The 21084-nt window shown below is 49.0% G+C and overlaps 16 non-coding genes across 16 annotated transcripts; all 16 read right to left on the bottom strand.

The window, feature by feature from the left end:
- Window positions 1-306: 306 nt before the first annotated feature.
- Window positions 307-377, bottom strand: TRNAG-GCC (transfer RNA glycine (anticodon GCC)). Its single transcript has one exon. It is a non-coding gene; the product is annotated as a tRNA-Gly (tRNA).
- Window positions 378-2001: 1624 nt separating this feature from the next.
- Window positions 2002-2074, bottom strand: TRNAA-AGC (transfer RNA alanine (anticodon AGC)). The gene has a single exon. It is a non-coding gene; the product is annotated as a tRNA-Ala (tRNA).
- An 889-nt stretch (window positions 2075-2963) lies between these two features.
- TRNAG-GCC (transfer RNA glycine (anticodon GCC)) lies at window positions 2964-3034 on the bottom strand. Its single transcript has one exon. It is a non-coding gene; the product is annotated as a tRNA-Gly (tRNA).
- A 1624-nt stretch (window positions 3035-4658) lies between these two features.
- Window positions 4659-4731, bottom strand: TRNAA-AGC (transfer RNA alanine (anticodon AGC)). The gene has a single exon. It is a non-coding gene; the product is annotated as a tRNA-Ala (tRNA).
- An 889-nt stretch (window positions 4732-5620) lies between these two features.
- TRNAG-GCC (transfer RNA glycine (anticodon GCC)) lies at window positions 5621-5691 on the bottom strand. The gene has a single exon. It is a non-coding gene; the product is annotated as a tRNA-Gly (tRNA).
- Window positions 5692-7315: 1624 nt separating this feature from the next.
- Window positions 7316-7388, bottom strand: TRNAA-AGC (transfer RNA alanine (anticodon AGC)). Its single transcript has one exon. It is a non-coding gene; the product is annotated as a tRNA-Ala (tRNA).
- An 889-nt stretch (window positions 7389-8277) lies between these two features.
- TRNAG-GCC (transfer RNA glycine (anticodon GCC)) lies at window positions 8278-8348 on the bottom strand. Its single transcript has one exon. It is a non-coding gene; the product is annotated as a tRNA-Gly (tRNA).
- A 1624-nt stretch (window positions 8349-9972) lies between these two features.
- On the bottom strand, window positions 9973-10045 carry TRNAA-AGC (transfer RNA alanine (anticodon AGC)). The gene has a single exon. It is a non-coding gene; the product is annotated as a tRNA-Ala (tRNA).
- Window positions 10046-10934: 889 nt separating this feature from the next.
- Window positions 10935-11005, bottom strand: TRNAG-GCC (transfer RNA glycine (anticodon GCC)). Its single transcript has one exon. It is a non-coding gene; the product is annotated as a tRNA-Gly (tRNA).
- Window positions 11006-12629: 1624 nt separating this feature from the next.
- TRNAA-AGC (transfer RNA alanine (anticodon AGC)) lies at window positions 12630-12702 on the bottom strand. Its single transcript has one exon. It is a non-coding gene; the product is annotated as a tRNA-Ala (tRNA).
- Window positions 12703-13591: 889 nt separating this feature from the next.
- TRNAG-GCC (transfer RNA glycine (anticodon GCC)) lies at window positions 13592-13662 on the bottom strand. Its single transcript has one exon. It is a non-coding gene; the product is annotated as a tRNA-Gly (tRNA).
- A 1624-nt stretch (window positions 13663-15286) lies between these two features.
- Window positions 15287-15359, bottom strand: TRNAA-AGC (transfer RNA alanine (anticodon AGC)). Its single transcript has one exon. It is a non-coding gene; the product is annotated as a tRNA-Ala (tRNA).
- An 889-nt stretch (window positions 15360-16248) lies between these two features.
- Window positions 16249-16319, bottom strand: TRNAG-GCC (transfer RNA glycine (anticodon GCC)). The gene has a single exon. It is a non-coding gene; the product is annotated as a tRNA-Gly (tRNA).
- A 1624-nt stretch (window positions 16320-17943) lies between these two features.
- On the bottom strand, window positions 17944-18016 carry TRNAA-AGC (transfer RNA alanine (anticodon AGC)). Its single transcript has one exon. It is a non-coding gene; the product is annotated as a tRNA-Ala (tRNA).
- An 889-nt stretch (window positions 18017-18905) lies between these two features.
- TRNAG-GCC (transfer RNA glycine (anticodon GCC)) lies at window positions 18906-18976 on the bottom strand. The gene has a single exon. It is a non-coding gene; the product is annotated as a tRNA-Gly (tRNA).
- A 1624-nt stretch (window positions 18977-20600) lies between these two features.
- TRNAA-AGC (transfer RNA alanine (anticodon AGC)) lies at window positions 20601-20673 on the bottom strand. Its single transcript has one exon. It is a non-coding gene; the product is annotated as a tRNA-Ala (tRNA).
- Window positions 20674-21084: the final 411 nt, after the last annotated feature.

Below are 21084 nucleotides of genomic sequence, written 5' to 3' on the forward strand. Positions count from 1 at the left end.
AATCCCTTGGGAAGAAGCTCCTTCTCCAGCCAGTAGCGAGGGTTCTGGTGTTATCCATGGAACCCTTGGTGGCAGAGTGGCACCTCCAAGCATGTCCGTGGGCGACTAACAACCATTTCCTTCGGTATGGCCCCATGGCTTTCCATGATGTCATTTGAAGGAGGTGGTTTCAAAAAGGCTCACACCGACTAGCAGGTTCTAGACAATACACATGAGCCTTGACACCTTCCAAGGTACTGGATATCTGGGGGCGGCGGGATACTGAGCTACCTGTGAGGCGATAGCTGGATAGAAAGTGAGCATAATTGCATTGGCCGGGAATCGAACCCGGGCCTCCCGCGTGGCAGGCGAGAATTCTACCACTGAACCACCAATGCTCTTTGGCAGGACACATGTGGCTTCCCTGGCCTGACAGGTGCTAAAAGGTGCTGCTTTAGGCCATGGTAACCATCTCTGTGAATACATTCAGATGTGGGTCAAGTCCACCCAAAGACATGCCTTTCTTCAGCCGTACACACCACCACTGTGAACATGTAGGACAGCCCATTGCGTCTTTGAGGCTAGAAAGCCTTTCCATTGGAGAAGAAAAGCCCCAAGACTGGGCCAGAGCTTTTTCTAAGTACCTTTGACTTGGGGTTGACTTGTCAAAATCAATGTCAGTGCCTATTAATCTACCTTGCGACTTTGCCGGATGGACCCACTCCCCATTCACATCCGTAGGAGATCTTTAGAGGGGCTCCACATTGGCCTGATGTGAGACTCTGCAAAGTCAATAGGAGCTGCCTGAAACAGAGAGGAACCGATCTTTTCCCATGAAAGCCTTCTATAAGCAGAATGTGGAAAGTGGCCGTGGAGCGGCAGGCGAGGTTGCCTCCCAGCCAAAGAATTTCCTGAAGTTTTTGTCCCGTAGGACCGGTAGCATATTACATCCTCCTATTTTTGCTGGGTCTTCCGGCCTGGAGCAGAGTGGCGCAGCGGAAGCGTGCTGGGCCCATAACCCAGAGGTCGATGGATCGAAACCATCCTCTGCTAAGTTGACCTTTTTCTCTGGCAATCTCTCTTTCTTTGCTTAGGCAAAGGGCTTTCTTTCACCCAGAAAATGCTTTGATTAATCGGGGAGCACACCGCAGACAGCCCGGCAACAAACCCAGCCCTCAATGCGCCAAGTCCCCTACACGTGCTGTCTTTCAGCTCTTTGCTTTCACTTGTCTAATCTGTCCATCCTAAGACAAAACTCATACAATATTCCAACAGTCTGAACTGTGGAATTCATTGATCTATTCATAGATTTCTTGAGGGAGATTGTTGATAAATATTTCTGTCCCAAACAGAGGATCTTCTCCAACCCAGTCTGCACGAGGGCCACCATATTTCCTCTGACCATTGACCTGTACCGGGTTAATATGACATCTTTCCATCCACTCCGCAAGGGAAGATTTATTGTCTTTATACAGAGTTGTAATCCAAGCCTCGCTCTCAGCGTTCATCGCGTTGTTGTCCATCATTGGAGAATGATCTGCTCTCTCCATGGGCCCTAATCAGTGGGCAGAAGGCTAGCCCCTAGTTCCCTCCAAAAGCCCTGTTCTGGTTGGGTCTGTGACACTTCTGTGTCAAGGAAGTGGGACGTGATTGTGGTGATAAAACCAGTGGAAACCTCTCAGCTTCTACATGGCACTTGCACTTTTTGCACTAATGGAATATTGTCTCTTGGCCATGGAAGGCTGGCCGTGCTTTGGGTAATAGATTGCTTTGGTCCAACACTGCCTTGCGCGACTTCTGGCAGGCAAAGCAAGCACTTTATGCTTTGTGTTAGTCCTTCTGTGTCAATTTATGGGCTGAAGCCACATCTGCCCGAGAGTGTCAACGCCATGGCACATGTTACGAGGATGACTCCTGCTTGGCCTTTTGACTAGAGAGGCGAGGCTTTTCCCACAGCGCTCAGTGCCGAGCCTGAAGAAAAAAAAAATCCAAAGCAGGTCACCCCACGTGAGGGCTTTCCTTTGGAGGATGCGGGCATTGATCCCGCTACCTCTCGCATGCTAAGCGAGCGCTCTACCACTTGAGCTAATCCCCCTTGGCTCCGGTGCTTTCTTTGCGCTCTCGTTGATCACTGCTCTCTTATGTGCTACGCGGCATAAAGTCCACCATCTGTTTTGTGTAACTGTGTTTCATTCAGCACAGCACAATGCAGCATCCCAGTGCTATATACCACCTGCCAGCAATCAACTCCTTCACTGCCACCAACAATTGCCTCTCTCACTAGCACTGTTGCCAGAGATGCAATCTTCAAGCGCAAAGGATTAAAAATCACCTTTTTACCCCGTACGCTGCTTATTGACATGACACATTAGGTCTACATTCCACAGACTCAAAGCATAGATATATTTCCTCATTTTTTACTACTTGCAGCTTCACATTTAAATGCTGTATATACATCTAAGATCACCCAGAATGCAATCTGGAAACCAACCATCAGATGGCATCAGAACACCTACCACGTTAGATAGCTATATCTCCAGGCACCTCCCCGTGTCAGCATTGATGGGTTAGGCTGTGGCCGCTAGATACCAAGACAGCCTCCATTTTCCCAATTTCAAAGGTTTTCACTCTTCCTCCACAGAGGTCCCTTTTTTCTTTCCTGAGACTTTGGACAGCAGAATCCCTTGGGAAGAAGCTCCTTCTCCAGCCAGTAGCGAGGGTTCTGGTGTTATCCATGGAACCCTTGGTGGCAGAGTGGCACCTCCAAGCATGTCCGTGGGCGACTAACAACCATTTCCTTCGGTATGGCCCCATGGCTTTCCATGATGTCATTTGAAGGAGGTGGTTTCAAAAAGGCTCACACCGACTAGCAGGTTCTAGACAATACACATGAGCCTTGACACCTTCCAAGGTACTGGATATCTGGGGGCGGCGGGATACTGAGCTACCTGTGAGGCGATAGCTGGATAGAAAGTGAGCATAATTGCATTGGCCGGGAATCGAACCCGGGCCTCCCGCGTGGCAGGCGAGAATTCTACCACTGAACCACCAATGCTCTTTGGCAGGACACATGTGGCTTCCCTGGCCTGACAGGTGCTAAAAGGTGCTGCTTTAGGCCATGGTAACCATCTCTGTGAATACATTCAGATGTGGGTCAAGTCCACCCAAAGACATGCCTTTCTTCAGCCGTACACACCACCACTGTGAACATGTAGGACAGCCCATTGCGTCTTTGAGGCTAGAAAGCCTTTCCATTGGAGAAGAAAAGCCCCAAGACTGGGCCAGAGCTTTTTCTAAGTACCTTTGACTTGGGGTTGACTTGTCAAAATCAATGTCAGTGCCTATTAATCTACCTTGCGACTTTGCCGGATGGACCCACTCCCCATTCACATCCGTAGGAGATCTTTAGAGGGGCTCCACATTGGCCTGATGTGAGACTCTGCAAAGTCAATAGGAGCTGCCTGAAACAGAGAGGAACCGATCTTTTCCCATGAAAGCCTTCTATAAGCAGAATGTGGAAAGTGGCCGTGGAGCGGCAGGCGAGGTTGCCTCCCAGCCAAAGAATTTCCTGAAGTTTTTGTCCCGTAGGACCGGTAGCATATTACATCCTCCTATTTTTGCTGGGTCTTCCGGCCTGGAGCAGAGTGGCGCAGCGGAAGCGTGCTGGGCCCATAACCCAGAGGTCGATGGATCGAAACCATCCTCTGCTAAGTTGACCTTTTTCTCTGGCAATCTCTCTTTCTTTGCTTAGGCAAAGGGCTTTCTTTCACCCAGAAAATGCTTTGATTAATCGGGGAGCACACCGCAGACAGCCCGGCAACAAACCCAGCCCTCAATGCGCCAAGTCCCCTACACGTGCTGTCTTTCAGCTCTTTGCTTTCACTTGTCTAATCTGTCCATCCTAAGACAAAACTCATACAATATTCCAACAGTCTGAACTGTGGAATTCATTGATCTATTCATAGATTTCTTGAGGGAGATTGTTGATAAATATTTCTGTCCCAAACAGAGGATCTTCTCCAACCCAGTCTGCACGAGGGCCACCATATTTCCTCTGACCATTGACCTGTACCGGGTTAATATGACATCTTTCCATCCACTCCGCAAGGGAAGATTTATTGTCTTTATACAGAGTTGTAATCCAAGCCTCGCTCTCAGCGTTCATCGCGTTGTTGTCCATCATTGGAGAATGATCTGCTCTCTCCATGGGCCCTAATCAGTGGGCAGAAGGCTAGCCCCTAGTTCCCTCCAAAAGCCCTGTTCTGGTTGGGTCTGTGACACTTCTGTGTCAAGGAAGTGGGACGTGATTGTGGTGATAAAACCAGTGGAAACCTCTCAGCTTCTACATGGCACTTGCACTTTTTGCACTAATGGAATATTGTCTCTTGGCCATGGAAGGCTGGCCGTGCTTTGGGTAATAGATTGCTTTGGTCCAACACTGCCTTGCGCGACTTCTGGCAGGCAAAGCAAGCACTTTATGCTTTGTGTTAGTCCTTCTGTGTCAATTTATGGGCTGAAGCCACATCTGCCCGAGAGTGTCAACGCCATGGCACATGTTACGAGGATGACTCCTGCTTGGCCTTTTGACTAGAGAGGCGAGGCTTTTCCCACAGCGCTCAGTGCCGAGCCTGAAGAAAAAAAAAATCCAAAGCAGGTCACCCCACGTGAGGGCTTTCCTTTGGAGGATGCGGGCATTGATCCCGCTACCTCTCGCATGCTAAGCGAGCGCTCTACCACTTGAGCTAATCCCCCTTGGCTCCGGTGCTTTCTTTGCGCTCTCGTTGATCACTGCTCTCTTATGTGCTACGCGGCATAAAGTCCACCATCTGTTTTGTGTAACTGTGTTTCATTCAGCACAGCACAATGCAGCATCCCAGTGCTATATACCACCTGCCAGCAATCAACTCCTTCACTGCCACCAACAATTGCCTCTCTCACTAGCACTGTTGCCAGAGATGCAATCTTCAAGCGCAAAGGATTAAAAATCACCTTTTTACCCCGTACGCTGCTTATTGACATGACACATTAGGTCTACATTCCACAGACTCAAAGCATAGATATATTTCCTCATTTTTTACTACTTGCAGCTTCACATTTAAATGCTGTATATACATCTAAGATCACCCAGAATGCAATCTGGAAACCAACCATCAGATGGCATCAGAACACCTACCACGTTAGATAGCTATATCTCCAGGCACCTCCCCGTGTCAGCATTGATGGGTTAGGCTGTGGCCGCTAGACACCAAGACAGCCTCCATTTTCCCAATTTCAAAGGTTTTCACTCTTCCTCCACAGAGGTCCCTTTTTTCTTTCCTGAGACTTTGGACAGCAGAATCCCTTGGGAAGAAGCTCCTTCTCCAGCCAGTAGCGAGGGTTCTGGTGTTATCCATGGAACCCTTGGTGGCAGAGTGGCACCTCCAAGCATGTCCGTGGGCGACTAACAACCATTTCCTTCGGTATGGCCCCATGGCTTTCCATGATGTCATTTGAAGGAGGTGGTTTCAAAAAGGCTCACACCGACTAGCAGGTTCTAGACAATACACATGAGCCTTGACACCTTCCAAGGTACTGGATATCTGGGGGCGGCGGGATACTGAGCTACCTGTGAGGCGATAGCTGGATAGAAAGTGAGCATAATTGCATTGGCCGGGAATCGAACCCGGGCCTCCCGCGTGGCAGGCGAGAATTCTACCACTGAACCACCAATGCTCTTTGGCAGGACACATGTGGCTTCCCTGGCCTGACAGGTGCTAAAAGGTGCTGCTTTAGGCCATGGTAACCATCTCTGTGAATACATTCAGATGTGGGTCAAGTCCACCCAAAGACATGCCTTTCTTCAGCCGTACACACCACCACTGTGAACATGTAGGACAGCCCATTGCGTCTTTGAGGCTAGAAAGCCTTTCCATTGGAGAAGAAAAGCCCCAAGACTGGGCCAGAGCTTTTTCTAAGTACCTTTGACTTGGGGTTGACTTGTCAAAATCAATGTCAGTGCCTATTAATCTACCTTGCGACTTTGCCGGATGGACCCACTCCCCATTCACATCCGTAGGAGATCTTTAGAGGGGCTCCACATTGGCCTGATGTGAGACTCTGCAAAGTCAATAGGAGCTGCCTGAAACAGAGAGGAACCGATCTTTTCCCATGAAAGCCTTCTATAAGCAGAATGTGGAAAGTGGCCGTGGAGCGGCAGGCGAGGTTGCCTCCCAGCCAAAGAATTTCCTGAAGTTTTTGTCCCGTAGGACCGGTAGCATATTACATCCTCCTATTTTTGCTGGGTCTTCCGGCCTGGAGCAGAGTGGCGCAGCGGAAGCATGCTGGGCCCATAACCCAGAGGTCGATGGATCGAAACCATCCTCTGCTAAGTTGACCTTTTTCTCTGGCAATCTCTCTTTCTTTGCTTAGGCAAAGGGCTTTCTTTCACCCAGAAAATGCTTTGATTAATCGGGGAGCACACCGCAGACAGCCCGGCAACAAACCCAGCCCTCAATGCGCCAAGTCCCCTACACGTGCTGTCTTTCAGCTCTTTGCTTTCACTTGTCTAATCTGTCCATCCTAAGACAAAACTCATACAATATTCCAACAGTCTGAACTGTGGAATTCATTGATGTATTCATAGATTTCTTGAGGGAGATTGTTGATAAATATTTCTGTCCCAAACAGAGGATCTTCTCCAACCCAGTCTGCACGAGGGCCACCATATTTCCTCTGACCATTGACCTGTACCGGGTTAATATGACATCTTTCCATCCACTCCGCAAGGGAAGATTTATTGTCTTTATACAGAGTTGTAATCCAAGCCTCGCTCTCAGCGTTCATCGCGTTGTTGTCCATCATTGGAGAATGATCTGCTCTCTCCATGGGCCCTAATCAGTGGGCAGAAGGCTAGCCCCTAGTTCCCTCCAAAAGCCCTGTTCTGGTTGGGTCTGTGACACTTCTGTGTCAAGGAAGTGGGACGTGATTGTGGTGATAAAACCAGTGGAAACCTCTCAGCTTCTACATGGCACTTGCACTTTTTGCACTAATGGAATATTGTCTCTTGGCCATGGAAGGCTGGCCGTGCTTTGGGTAATAGATTGCTTTGGTCCAACACTGCCTTGCGCGACTTCTGGCAGGCAAAGCAAGCACTTTATGCTTTGTGTTAGTCCTTCTGTGTCAATTTATGGGCTGAAGCCACATCTGCCCGAGAGTGTCAACGCCATGGCACATGTTACGAGGATGACTCCTGCTTGGCCTTTTGACTAGAGAGGCGAGGCTTTTCCCACAGCGCTCAGTGCCGAGCCTGAAGAAAAAAAAAATCCAAAGCAGGTCACCCCACGTGAGGGCTTTCCTTTGGAGGATGCGGGCATTGATCCCGCTACCTCTCGCATGCTAAGCGAGCGCTCTACCACTTGAGCTAATCCCCCTTGGCTCCGGTGCTTTCTTTGCGCTCTCGTTGATCACTGCTCTCTTATGTGCTACGCGGCATAAAGTCCACCATCTGTTTTGTGTAACTGTGTTTCATTCAGCACAGCACAATGCAGCATCCCAGTGCTATATACCACCTGCCAGCAATCAACTCCTTCACTGCCACCAACAATTGCCTCTCTCACTAGCACTGTTGCCAGAGATGCAATCTTCAAGCGCAAAGGATTAAAAATCACCTTTTTACCCCGTACGCTGCTTATTGACATGACACATTAGGTCTACATTCCACAGACTCAAAGCATAGATATATTTCCTCATTTTTTACTACTTGCAGCTTCACATTTAAATGCTGTATATACATCTAAGATCACCCAGAATGCAATCTGGAAACCAACCATCAGATGGCATCAGAACACCTACCACGTTAGATAGCTATATCTCCAGGCACCTCCCCGTGTCAGCATTGATGGGTTAGGCTGTGGCCGCTAGACACCAAGACAGCCTCCATTTTCCCAATTTCAAAGGTTTTCACTCTTCCTCCACAGAGGTCCCTTTTTTCTTTCCTGAGACTTTGGACAGCAGAATCCCTTGGGAAGAAGCTCCTTCTCCAGCCAGTAGCGAGGGTTCTGGTGTTATCCATGGAACCCTTGGTGGCAGAGTGGCACCTCCAAGCATGTCCGTGGGCGACTAACAACCATTTCCTTCGGTATGGCCCCATGGCTTTCCATGATGTCATTTGAAGGAGGTGGTTTCAAAAAGGCTCACACCGACTAGCAGGTTCTAGACAATACACATGAGCCTTGACACCTTCCAAGGTACTGGATATCTGGGGGCGGCGGGATACTGAGCTACCTGTGAGGCGATAGCTGGATAGAAAGTGAGCATAATTGCATTGGCCGGGAATCGAACCCGGGCCTCCCGCGTGGCAGGCGAGAATTCTACCACTGAACCACCAATGCTCTTTGGCAGGACACATGTGGCTTCCCTGGCCTGACAGGTGCTAAAAGGTGCTGCTTTAGGCCATGGTAACCATCTCTGTGAATACATTCAGATGTGGGTCAAGTCCACCCAAAGACATGCCTTTCTTCAGCCGTACACACCACCACTGTGAACATGTAGGACAGCCCATTGCGTCTTTGAGGCTAGAAAGCCTTTCCATTGGAGAAGAAAAGCCCCAAGACTGGGCCAGAGCTTTTTCTAAGTACCTTTGACTTGGGGTTGACTTGTCAAAATCAATGTCAGTGCCTATTAATCTACCTTGCGACTTTGCCGGATGGACCCACTCCCCATTCACATCCGTAGGAGATCTTTAGAGGGGCTCCACATTGGCCTGATGTGAGACTCTGCAAAGTCAATAGGAGCTGCCTGAAACAGAGAGGAACCGATCTTTTCCCATGAAAGCCTTCTATAAGCAGAATGTGGAAAGTGGCCGTGGAGCGGCAGGCGAGGTTGCCTCCCAGCCAAAGAATTTCCTGAAGTTTTTGTCCCGTAGGACCGGTAGCATATTACATCCTCCTATTTTTGCTGGGTCTTCCGGCCTGGAGCAGAGTGGCGCAGCGGAAGCGTGCTGGGCCCATAACCCAGAGGTCGATGGATCGAAACCATCCTCTGCTAAGTTGACCTTTTTCTCTGGCAATCTCTCTTTCTTTGCTTAGGCAAAGGGCTTTCTTTCACCCAGAAAATGCTTTGATTAATCGGGGAGCACACCGCAGACAGCCCGGCAACAAACCCAGGTCTCAATGCGCCAAGTCCCCTACACGTGCTGTCTTTCAGCTCTTTGCTTTCACTTGTCTAATCTGTCCATCCTAAGACAAAACTCATACAATATTCCAACAGTCTGAACTGTGGAATTCATTGATCTATTCATAGATTTCTTGAGGGAGATTGTTGATAAATATTTCTGTCCCAAACAGAGGATCTTCTCCAACCCAGTCTGCACGAGGGCCACCATATTTCCTCTGACCATTGACCTGTACCGGGTTAATATGACATCTTTCCATCCACTCCGCAAGGGAAGATTTATTGTCTTTATACAGAGTTGTAATCCAAGCCTCGCTCTCAGCGTTCATCGCGTTGTTGTCCATCATTGGAGAATGATCTGCTCTCTCCATGGGCCCTAATCAGTGGGCAGAAGGCTAGCCCCTAGTTCCCTCCAAAAGCCCTGTTCTGGTTGGGTCTGTGACACTTCTGTGTCAAGGAAGTGGGACGTGATTGTGGTGATAAAACCAGTGGAAACCTCTCAGCTTCTACATGGCACTTGCACTTTTTGCACTAATGGAATATTGTCTCTTGGCCATGGAAGGCTGGCCGTGCTTTGGGTAATAGATTGCTTTGGTCCAACACTGCCTTGCGCGACTTCTGGCAGGCAAAGCAAGCACTTTATGCTTTGTGTTAGTCCTTCTGTGTCAATTTATGGGCTGAAGCCACATCTGCCCGAGAGTGTCAACGCCATGGCACATGTTACGAGGATGACTCCTGCTTGGCCTTTTGACTAGAGAGGCGAGGCTTTTCCCACAGCGCTCAGTGCCGAGCCTGAAGAAAAAAAAAATCCAAAGCAGGTCACCCCACGTGAGGGCTTTCCTTTGGAGGATGCGGGCATTGATCCCGCTACCTCTCGCATGCTAAGCGAGCGCTCTACCACTTGAGCTAATCCCCCTTGGCTCCGGTGCTTTCTTTGCGCTCTCGTTGATCACTGCTCTCTTATGTGCTACGCGGCATAAAGTCCACCATCTGTTTTGTGTAACTGTGTTTCATTCAGCACAGCACAATGCAGCATCCCAGTGCTATATACCACCTGCCAGCAATCAACTCCTTCACTGCCACCAACAATTGCCTCTCTCACTAGCACTGTTGCCAGAGATGCAATCTTCAAGCGCAAAGGATTAAAAATCACCTTTTTACCCCGTACGCTGCTTATTGACATGACACATTAGGTCTACATTCCACAGACTCAAAGCATAGATATATTTCCTCATTTTTTACTACTTGCAGCTTCACATTTAAATGCTGTATATACATCTAAGATCACCCAGAATGCAATCTGGAAACCAACCATCAGATGGCATCAGAACACCTACCACGTTAGATAGCTATATCTCCAGGCACCTCCCCGTGTCAGCATTGATGGGTTAGGCTGTGGCCGCTAGACACCAAGACAGCCTCCATTTTCCCAATTTCAAAGGTTTTCACTCTTCCTCCACAGAGGTCCCTTTTTTCTTTCCTGAGACTTTGGACAGCAGAATCCCTTGGGAAGAAGCTCCTTCTCCAGCCAGTAGCGAGGGTTCTGGTGTTATCCATGGAACCCTTGGTGGCAGAGTGGCACCTCCAAGCATGTCCGTGGGCGACTAACAACCATTTCCTTCGGTATGGCCCCATGGCTTTCCATGATGTCATTTGAAGGAGGTGGTTTCAAAAAGGCTCACACCGACTAGCAGGTTCTAGACAATACACATGAGCCTTGACACCTTCCAAGGTACTGGATATCTGGGGGCGGCGGGATACTGAGCTACCTGTGAGGCGACAGCTGGATAGAAAGTGAGCATAATTGCATTGGCCGGGAATCGAACCCGGGCCTCCCGCGTGGCAGGCGAGAATTCTACCACTGAACCACCAATGCTCTTTGGCAGGACACATGTGGCTTCCCTGGCCTGACAGGTGCTAAAAGGTGCTGCTTTAGGCCATGGTAACCATCTCTGTGAATACATTCAGATGTGGGTCAAGTCCACCCAAAGACATGCCTTTCTTCAGCCGTACACACCACCACTGTGAACATGTAGGACAGCCCATTGCGTCTTTGAGGCTAGAAAGCCTTTCCATTGGAGAAGAAAAGCCCCAAGACTGGGCCAGAGCTTTTTCTAAGTACCTTTGACTTGGGGTTGACTTGTCAAAATCAATGTCAGTGCCTATTAATCTACCTTGCGACTTTGCCGGATGGACCCACTCCCCATTCACATCCGTAGGAGATCTTTAGAGGGGCTCCACATTGGCCTGATGTGAGACTCTGCAAAGTCAATAGGAGCTGCCTGAAACAGAGAGGAACCGATCTTTTCCCATGAAAGCCTTCTATAAGCAGAATGTGGAAAGTGGCCGTGGAGCGGCAGGCGAGGTTGCCTCCCAGCCAAAGAATTTCCTGAAGTTTTTGTCCCGTAGGACCGGTAGCATATTACATCCTCCTATTTTTGCTGGGTCTTCCGGCCTGGAGCAGAGTGGCGCAGCGGAAGCGTGCTGGGCCCATAACCCAGAGGTCGATGGATCGAAACCATCCTCTGCTAAGTTGACCTTTTTCTCTGGCAATCTCTCTTTCTTTGCTTAGGCAAAGGGCTTTCTTTCACCCAGAAAATGCTTTGATTAATCGGGGAGCACACCGCAGACAGCCCGGCAACAAACCCAGCCCTCAATGCGCCAAGTCCCCTACACGTGCTGTCTTTCAGCTCTTTGCTTTCACTTGTCTAATCTGTCCATCCTAAGACAAAACTCATACAATATTCCAACAGTCTGAACTGTGGAATTCATTGATCTATTCATAGATTTCTTGAGGGAGATTGTTGATAAATATTTCTGTCCCAAACAGAGGATCTTCTCCAACCCAGTCTGCACGAGGGCCACCATATTTCCTCTGACCATTGACCTGTACCGGGTTAATATGACATCTTTCCATCCACTCCGCAAGGGAAGATTTATTGTCTTTATACAGAGTTGTAATCCAAGCCTCGCTCTCAGCGTTCATCGCGTTGTTGTCCATCATTGGAGAATGATCTGCTCTCTCCATGGGCCCTAATCAGTGGGCAGAAGGCTAGCCCCTAGTTCCCTCCAAAAGCCCTGTTCTGGTTGGGTCTGTGACACTTCTGTGTCAAGGAAGTGGGACGTGATTGTGGTGATAAAACCAGTGGAAACCTCTCAGCTTCTACATGGCACTTGCACTTTTTGCACTAATGGAATATTGTCTCTTGGCCATGGAAGGCTGGCCGTGCTTTGGGTAATAGATTGCTTTGGTCCAACACTGCCTTGCGCGACTTCTGGCAGGCAAAGCAAGCACTTTATGCTTTGTGTTAGTCCTTCTGTGTCAATTTATGGGCTGAAGCCACATCTGCCCGAGAGTGTCAACGCCATGGCACATGTTACGAGGATGACTCCTGCTTGGCCTTTTGACTAGAGAGGCGAGGCTTTTCCCACAGCGCTCAGTGCCGAGCCTGAAGAAAAAAAAAATCCAAAGCAGGTCACCCCACGTGAGGGCTTTCCTTTGGAGGATGCGGGCATTGATCCCGCTACCTCTCGCATGCTAAGCGAGCGCTCTACCACTTGAGCTAATCCCCCTTGGCTCCGGTGCTTTCTTTGCGCTCTCGTTGATCACTGCTCTCTTATGTGCTACGCGGCATAAAGTCCACCATCTGTTTTGTGTAACTGTGTTTCATTCAGCACAGCACAATGCAGCATCCCAGTGCTATATACCACCTGCCAGCAATCAACTCCTTCACTGCCACCAACAATTGCCTCTCTCACTAGCACTGTTGCCAGAGATGCAATCTTCAAGCGCAAAGGATTAAAAATCACCTTTTTACCCCGTACGCTGCTTATTGACATGACACATTAGGTCTACATTCCACAGACTCAAAGCATAGATATATTTCCTCATTTTTTACTACTTGCAGCTTCACATTTAAATGCTGTATATACATCTAAGATCACCCAGAATGCAATCTGGAAACCAACCATCAGATGGCATCAGAACACCTACCACGTTAGATAGCTATATCTCCAGGCACCTCCCCGTGTCAGCATTGATGGGTTAGGCTGTGGCCGCTAGACACCAAGACAGCCTCCATTTTCCCAATTTCAAAGGTTTTCACTCTTCCTCCACAGAGGTCCCTTTTTTCTTTCCTGAGACTTTGGACAGCAGAATCCCTTGGGAAGAAGCTCCTTCTCCAGCCAGTAGCGAGGGTTCTGGTGTTATCCATGGAACCCTTGGTGGCAGAGTGGCACCTCCAAGCATGTCCGTGGGCGACTAACAACCATTTCCTTCGGTATGGCCCCATGGCTTTCCATGATGTCATTTGAAGGAGGTGGTTTCAAAAAGGCTCACACCGACTAGCAGGTTCTAGACAATACACATGAGCCTTGACACCTTCCAAGGTACTGGATATCTGGGGGCGGCGGGATACTGAGCTACCTGTGAGGCGACAGCTGGATAGAAAGTGAGCATAATTGCATTGGCCGGGAATCGAACCCGGGCCTCCCGCGTGGCAGGCGAGAATTCTACCACTGAACCACCAATGCTCTTTGGCAGGACACATGTGGCTTCCCTGGCCTGACAGGTGCTAAAAGGTGCTGCTTTAGGCCATGGTAACCATCTCTGTGAATACATTCAGATGTGGGTCAAGTCCACCCAAAGACATGCCTTTCTTCAGCCGTACACACCACCACTGTGAACATGTAGGACAGCCCATTGCGTCTTTGAGGCTAGAAAGCCTTTCCATTGGAGAAGAAAAGCCCCAAGACTGGGCCAGAGCTTTTTCTAAGTACCTTTGACTTGGGGTTGACTTGTCAAAATCAATGTCAGTGCCTATTAATCTACCTTGCGACTTTGCCGGATGGACCCACTCCCCATTCACATCCGTAGGAGATCTTTAGAGGGGCTCCACATTGGCCTGATGTGAGACTCTGCAAAGTCAATAGGAGCTGCCTGAAACAGAGAGGAACCGATCTTTTCCCATGAAAGCCTTCTATAAGCAGAATGTGGAAAGTGGCCGTGGAGCGGCAGGCGAGGTTGCCTCCCAGCCAAAGAATTTCCTGAAGTTTTTGTCCCGTAGGACCGGTAGCATATTACATCCTCCTATTTTTGCTGGGTCTTCCGGCCTGGAGCAGAGTGGCGCAGCGGAAGCGTGCTGGGCCCATAACCCAGAGGTCGATGGATCGAAACCATCCTCTGCTAAGTTGACCTTTTTCTCTGGCAATCTCTCTTTCTTTGCTTAGGCAAAGGGCTTTCTTTCACCCAGAAAATGCTTTGATTAATCGGGGAGCACACCGCAGACAGCCCGGCAACAAACCCAGCCCTCAATGCGCCAAGTCCCCTACACGTGCTGTCTTTCAGCTCTTTGCTTTCACTTGTCTAATCTGTCCATCCTAAGACAAAACTCATACAATATTCCAACAGTCTGAACTGTGGAATTCATTGATCTATTCATAGATTTCTTGAGGGAGATTGTTGATAAATATTTCTGTCCCAAACAGAGGATCTTCTCCAACCCAGTCTGCACGAGGGCCACCATATTTCCTCTGACCATTGACCTGTACCGGGTTAATATGACATCTTTCCATCCACTCCGCAAGGGAAGATTTATTGTCTTTATACAGAGTTGTAATCCAAGCCTCGCTCTCAGCGTTCATCGCGTTGTTGTCCATCATTGGAGAATGATCTGCTCTCTCCATGGGCCCTAATCAGTGGGCAGAAGGCTAGCCCCTAGTTCCCTCCAAAAGCCCTGTTCTGGTTGGGTCTGTGACACTTCTGTGTCAAGGAAGTGGGACGTGATTGTGGTGATAAAACCAGTGGAAACCTCTCAGCTTCTACATGGCACTTGCACTTTTTGCACTAATGGAATATTGTCTCTTGGCCATGGAAGGCTGGCCGTGCTTTGGGTAATAGATTGCTTTGGTCCAACACTGCCTTGCGCGACTTCTGGCAGGCAAAGCAAGCACTTTATGCTTTGTGTTAGTCCTTCTGTGTCAATTTATGGGCTGAAGCCACATCTGCCCGAGAGTGTCAACGCCATGGCACATGTTACGAGGATGACTCCTGCTTGGCCTTTTGACTAGAGAGGCGAGGCTTTTCCCACAGCGCTCAGTGCCGAGCCTGAAGAAAAAAAAAATCCAAAGCAGGTCACCCCACGTGAGGGCTTTCCTTTGGAGGATGCGGGCATTGATCCCGCTACCTCTCGCATGCTAAGCGAGCGCTCTACCACTTGAGCTAATCCCCCTTGGCTCCGGTGCTTTCTTTGCGCTCTCGTTGATCACTGCTCTCTTATGTGCTACGCGGCATAAAGTCCACCATCTGTTTTGTGTAACTGTGTTTCATTCAGCACAGCACAATGCAGCATCCCAGTGCTATATACCACCTGCCAGCAATCAACTCCTTCACTGCCACCAACAATTGCCTCTCTCACTAGCACTGTTGCCAGAGATGCAATCTTCAAGCGCAAAGGATTAAAAATCACCTTTTTACCCCGTACGCTGCTTATTGACATGACACATTAGGTCTACATTCCACAGACTCAAAGCATAGATATATTTCCTCATTTTTTACTACTTGCAGCTTCACATTTAAATGCTGTATATACATCTAAGATCACCCAGAATGCAATCTGGAAACCAACCATCAGATGGCATCAGAACACCTACCACGTTAGATAGCTATATCTCCAGGCACCTCCCCGTGTCAGCATTGATGGGTTAGGCTGTGGCCGCTAGACACCAAGACAGCCTCCATTTTCCCAATTTCAAAGGTTTTCACTCTTCCTCCACAGAGGTCCCTTTTTTCTTTCCTGAGACTTTGGACAGCAGAATCCCTTGGGAAGAAGCTCCTTCTCCAGCCAGTAGCGAGGGTTCTGGTGTTATCCATGGAACCCTTGGTGGCAGAGTGGCACCTCCAAGCATGTCCGTGGGCGACTAACAACCATTTCCTTCGGTATGGCCCCATGGCTTTCCATGATGTCATTTGAAGGAGGTGGTTTCAAAAAGGCTCACACCGACTAGCAGGTTCTAGACAATACACATGAGCCTTGACACCTTCCAAGGTACTGGATATCTGGGGGCGGCGGGATACTGAGCTACCTGTGAGGCGATAGCTGGATAGAAAGTGAGCATAATTGCATTGGCCGGGAATCGAACCCGGGCCTCCCGCGTGGCAGGCGAGAATTCTACCACTGAACCACCAATGCTCTTTGGCAGGACACATGTGGCTTCCCTGGCCTGACAGGTGCTAAAAGGTGCTGCTTTAGGCCATGGTAACCATCTCTGTGAATACATTCAGACGTGGGTCAAGTCCACCCAAAGACATGCCTTTCTTCAGCCGTACACACCACCACTGTGAACATGTAGGACAGCCCATTGCGTCTTTGAGGCTAGAAAGCCTTTCCATTGGAGAAGAAAAGCCCCAAGACTGGGCCAGAGCTTTTTCTAAGTACCTTTGACTTGGGGTTGACTTGTCAAAATCAATGTCAGTGCCTATTAATCTACCTTGCGACTTTGCCGGATGGACCCACTCCCCATTCACATCCGTAGGAGATCTTTAGAGGGGCTCCACATTGGCCTGATGTGAGACTCTGCAAAGTCAATAGGAGCTGCCTGAAACAGAGAGGAACCGATCTTTTCCCATGAAAGCCTTCTATAAGCAGAATGTGGAAAGTGGCCGTGGAGCGGCAGGCGAGGTTGCCTCCCAGCCAAAGAATTTCCTGAAGTTTTTGTCCCGTAGGACCGGTAGCATATTACATCCTCCTATTTTTGCTGGGTCTTCCGGCCTGGAGCAGAGTGGCGCAGCGGAAGCGTGCTGGGCCCATAACCCAGAGGTCGATGGATCGAAACCATCCTCTGCTAAGTTGACCTTTTTCTCTGGCAATCTCTCTTTCTTTGCTTAGGCAAAGGGCTTTCTTTCACCCAGAAAATGCTTTGATTAATCGGGGAGCACACCGCAGACAGCCCGGCAACAAACCCAGCCCTCAATGCGCCAAGTCCCCTACACGTGCTGTCTTTCAGCTCTTTGCTTTCACTTGTCTAATCTGTCCATCCTAAGACAAAACTCATACAATATTCCAACAGTCTGAACTGTGGAATTCATTGATCTATTCATAGATTTCTTGAGGGAGATTGTTGATAAATATTTCTGTCCCAAACAGAGGATCTTCTCCAACCCAGTCTGCACGAGGGCCACCATATTTCCTCTGACCATTGACCTGTACCGGGTTAATATGACATCTTTCCATCCACTCCGCAAGGGAAGATTTATTGTCTTTATACAGAGTTGTAATCCAAGCCTCGCTCTCAGCGTTCATCGCGTTGTTGTCCATCATTGGAGAATGATCTGCTCTCTCCATGGGCCCTAATCAGTGGGCAGAAGGCTAGCCCCTAGTTCCCTCCAAAAGCCCTGTTCTGGTTGGGTCTGTGACACTTCTGTGTCAAGGAAGTGGGACGTGATTGTGGTGATAAAACCAGTGGAAACCTCTCAGCTTCTACATGGCACTTGCACTTTTTGCACTAATGGAATATTGTCTCTTGGCCATGGAAGGCTGGCCGTGCTTTGGGTAATAGATTGCTTTGGTCCAACACTGCCTTGCGCGACTTCTGGCAGGCAAAGCAAGCACTTTATGCTTTGTGTTAGTCCTTCTGTGTCAATTTATGGGCTGAAGCCACATCTGCCCGAGAGTGTCAACGCCATGGCACATGTTACGAGGATGACTCCTGCTTGGCCTTTTGACTAGAGAGGCGAGGCTTTTCCCACAGCGCTCAGTGCCGAGCCTGAAGAAAAAAAAAATCCAAAGCAGGTCACCCCACGTGAGGGCTTTCCTTTGGAGGATGCGGGCATTGATCCCGCTACCTCTCGCATGCTAAGCGAGCGCTCTACCACTTGAGCTAATCCCCCTTGGCTCCGGTGCTTTCTTTGCGCTCTCGTTGATCACTGCTCTCTTATGTGCTACGCGGCATAAAGTCCACCATCTGTTTTGTGTAACTGTGTTTCATTCAGCACAGCACAATGCAGCATCCCAGTGCTATATACCACCTGCCAGCAATCAACTCCTTCACTGCCACCAACAATTGCCTCTCTCACTAGCACTGTTGCCAGAGATGCAATCTTCAAGCGCAAAGGATTAAAAATCACCTTTTTACCCCGTACGCTGCTTATTGACATGACACATTAGGTCTACATTCCACAGACTCAAAGCATAGATATATTTCCTCATTTTTTACTACTTGCAGCTTCACATTTAAATGCTGTATATACATCTAAGATCACCCAGAATGCAATCTGGAAACCAACCATCAGATGGCATCAGAACACCTACCACGTTAGATAGCTATATCTCCAGGCACCTCCCCGTGTCAGCATTGATGGGTTAGGCTGTGGCCGCTAGATACCAAGACAGCCTCCATTTTCCCAATTTCAAAGGTTTTCACTCTTCCTCCACAGAGGTCCCTTTTTTCTTTCCTGAGACTTTGGACAGCAGAATCCCTTGGGAAGAAGCTCCTTCTCCAGCCAGTAGCGAGGGTTCTGGTGTTATCCATGGAACCCTTGGTGGCAGAGTGGCACCTCCAAGCATGTCCGTGGGCGACTAACAACCATTTCCTTCGGTATGGCCCCATGGCTTTCCATGATGTCATTTGAAGGAGGTGGTTTCAAAAAGGCTCACACCGACTAGCAGGTTCTAGACAATACACATGAGCCTTGACACCTTCCAAGGTACTGGATATCTGGGGGCGGCGGGATACTGAGCTACCTGTGAGGCGATAGCTGGATAGAAAGTGAGCATAATTGCATTGGCCGGGAATCGAACCCGGGCCTCCCGCGTGGCAGGCGAGAATTCTACCACTGAACCACCAATGCTCTTTGGCAGGACACATGTGGCTTCCCTGGCCTGACAGGTGCTAAAAGGTGCTGCTTTAGGCCATGGTAACCATCTCTGTGAATACATTCAGATGTGGGTCAAGTCCACCCAAAGACATGCCTTTCTTCAGCCGTACACACCACCACTGTGAACATGTAGGACAGCCCATTGCGTCTTTGAGGCTAGAAAGCCTTTCCATTGGAGAAGAAAAGCCCCAAGACTGGGCCAGAGCTTTTTCTAAGTACCTTTGACTTGGGGTTGACTTGTCAAAATCAATGTCAGTGCCTATTAATCTACCTTGCGACTTTGCCGGATGGACCCACTCCCCATTCACATCCGTAGGAGATCTTTAGAGGGGCTCCACATTGGCCTGATGTGAGACTCTGCAAAGTCAATAGGAGCTGCCTGAAACAGAGAGGAACCGATCTTTTCCCATGAAAGCCTTCTATAAGCAGAATGTGGAAAGTGGCCGTGGAGCGGCAGGCGAGGTTGCCTCCCAGCCAAAGAATTTCCTGAAGTTTTTGTCCCGTAGGACCGGTAGCATATTACATCCTCCTATTTTTGCTGGGTCTTCCGGCCTGGAGCAGAGTGGCGCAGCGGAAGCGTGCTGGGCCCATAACCCAGAGGTCGATGGATCAAAACCATCCTCTGCTAAGTTGACCTTTTTCTCTGGCAATCTCTCTTTCTTTGCTTAGGCAAAGGGCTTTCTTTCACCCAGAAAATGCTTTGATTAATCGGGGAGCACACCGCAGACAGCCCGGCAACAAACCCAGCCCTCAATGCGCCAAGTCCCCTACACGTGCTGTCTTTCAGCTCTTTGCTTTCACTTGTCTAATCTGTCCATCCTAAGACAAAACTCATACAATATTCCAACAGTCTGAACTGTGGAATTCATTGATCTATTCATAGATTTCTTGAGGGAGATTGTTGATAAATATTTCTGTCCCAAACAGAGGATCTTCTCCAACCCAGTCTGCACGAGGGCCACCATATTTCCTCTGACCATTGACCTGTACCGGGTTAATATGACATCTTTCCATCCACTCCGCAAGGGAAGATTTATTGTCTTTATACAGAGTTGTAATCCAAGCCTCGCTCTCAGCGTTCATCGCGTTGTTGTCCATCATTGGAGAATGATCTGCTCTCTCCATGGGCCCTAATCAGTGGGCAGAAGGCTAGCCCCTAGTTCCCTCCAAAAGCCCTGTTCTGGTTGGGTCTGTGACACTTCTGTGTCAAGGAAGTGGGACGTGATTGTGGTGATAAAACCAGTGGAAACCTCTCAGCTTCTACATGGCACTTGCACTTTTTGCACTAATGGAATATTGTCTCTTGGCCATGGAAGGCTGGCCGTGCTTTGGGTAATAGATTGCTTTGGTCCAACACTGCCTTGCGCGACTTCTGGCAGGCAAAGCAAGCACTTTATGCTTTGTGTTAGTCCTTCTGTGTCAATTTATGGGCTGAAGCCACATCTGCCCGAGAGTGTCAACGCCATGGCACATGTTACGAGGATGACTCCTGCTTGGCCTTTTGACTAGAGAGGCGAGGCTTTTCCCACAGCGCTCAGTGCCGAGCCTGAAGAAAAAAAAAATCCAAAGCAGGTCACCCCACGTGAGGGCTTTCCTTTGGAGGATGCGGGCATTGATCCCGCTACCTCTCGCATGCTAAGCGAGCGCTCTACCACTTGAGCTAATCCCCCTTGGCTCCGGTGCTTTCTTTGCGCTCTCGTTGATCACTGCTCTCTTATGTGCTACGCGGCATAAAGTCCACCATCTGTTTTGTGTAACTGTGTTTCATTCAGCACAGCACAATGCAGCATCCCAGTGCTATATACCACCTGCCAGCAATCAACTCCTTCACTGCCACCAACAATTGCCTCTCTCACTAGCACTGTTGCCAGAGATGCAATCTTCAAGCGCAAAGGATTAAAAATCACCTTTTTACCCCGTACGCTGCTTATTGACATGACACATTAGGTCTACATTCCACAGACTCAAAGCATAGATATATTTCCTCATTTTTTACTACTTGCAGCTTCACATTTAAATGCTGTATATACATCTAAGATCACCCAGAATGCAATCTGGAAACCAACCATCAGATGGCATCA

This window comes from Staurois parvus, unplaced genomic scaffold (genome assembly GCF_062004578.1).
Source record: "Staurois parvus isolate SC_StPar_1 unplaced genomic scaffold, SC_StPar_1.0 ptg001130l, whole genome shotgun sequence".
Taxonomy (NCBI): domain Eukaryota; kingdom Metazoa; phylum Chordata; class Amphibia; order Anura; family Ranidae; genus Staurois; species Staurois parvus.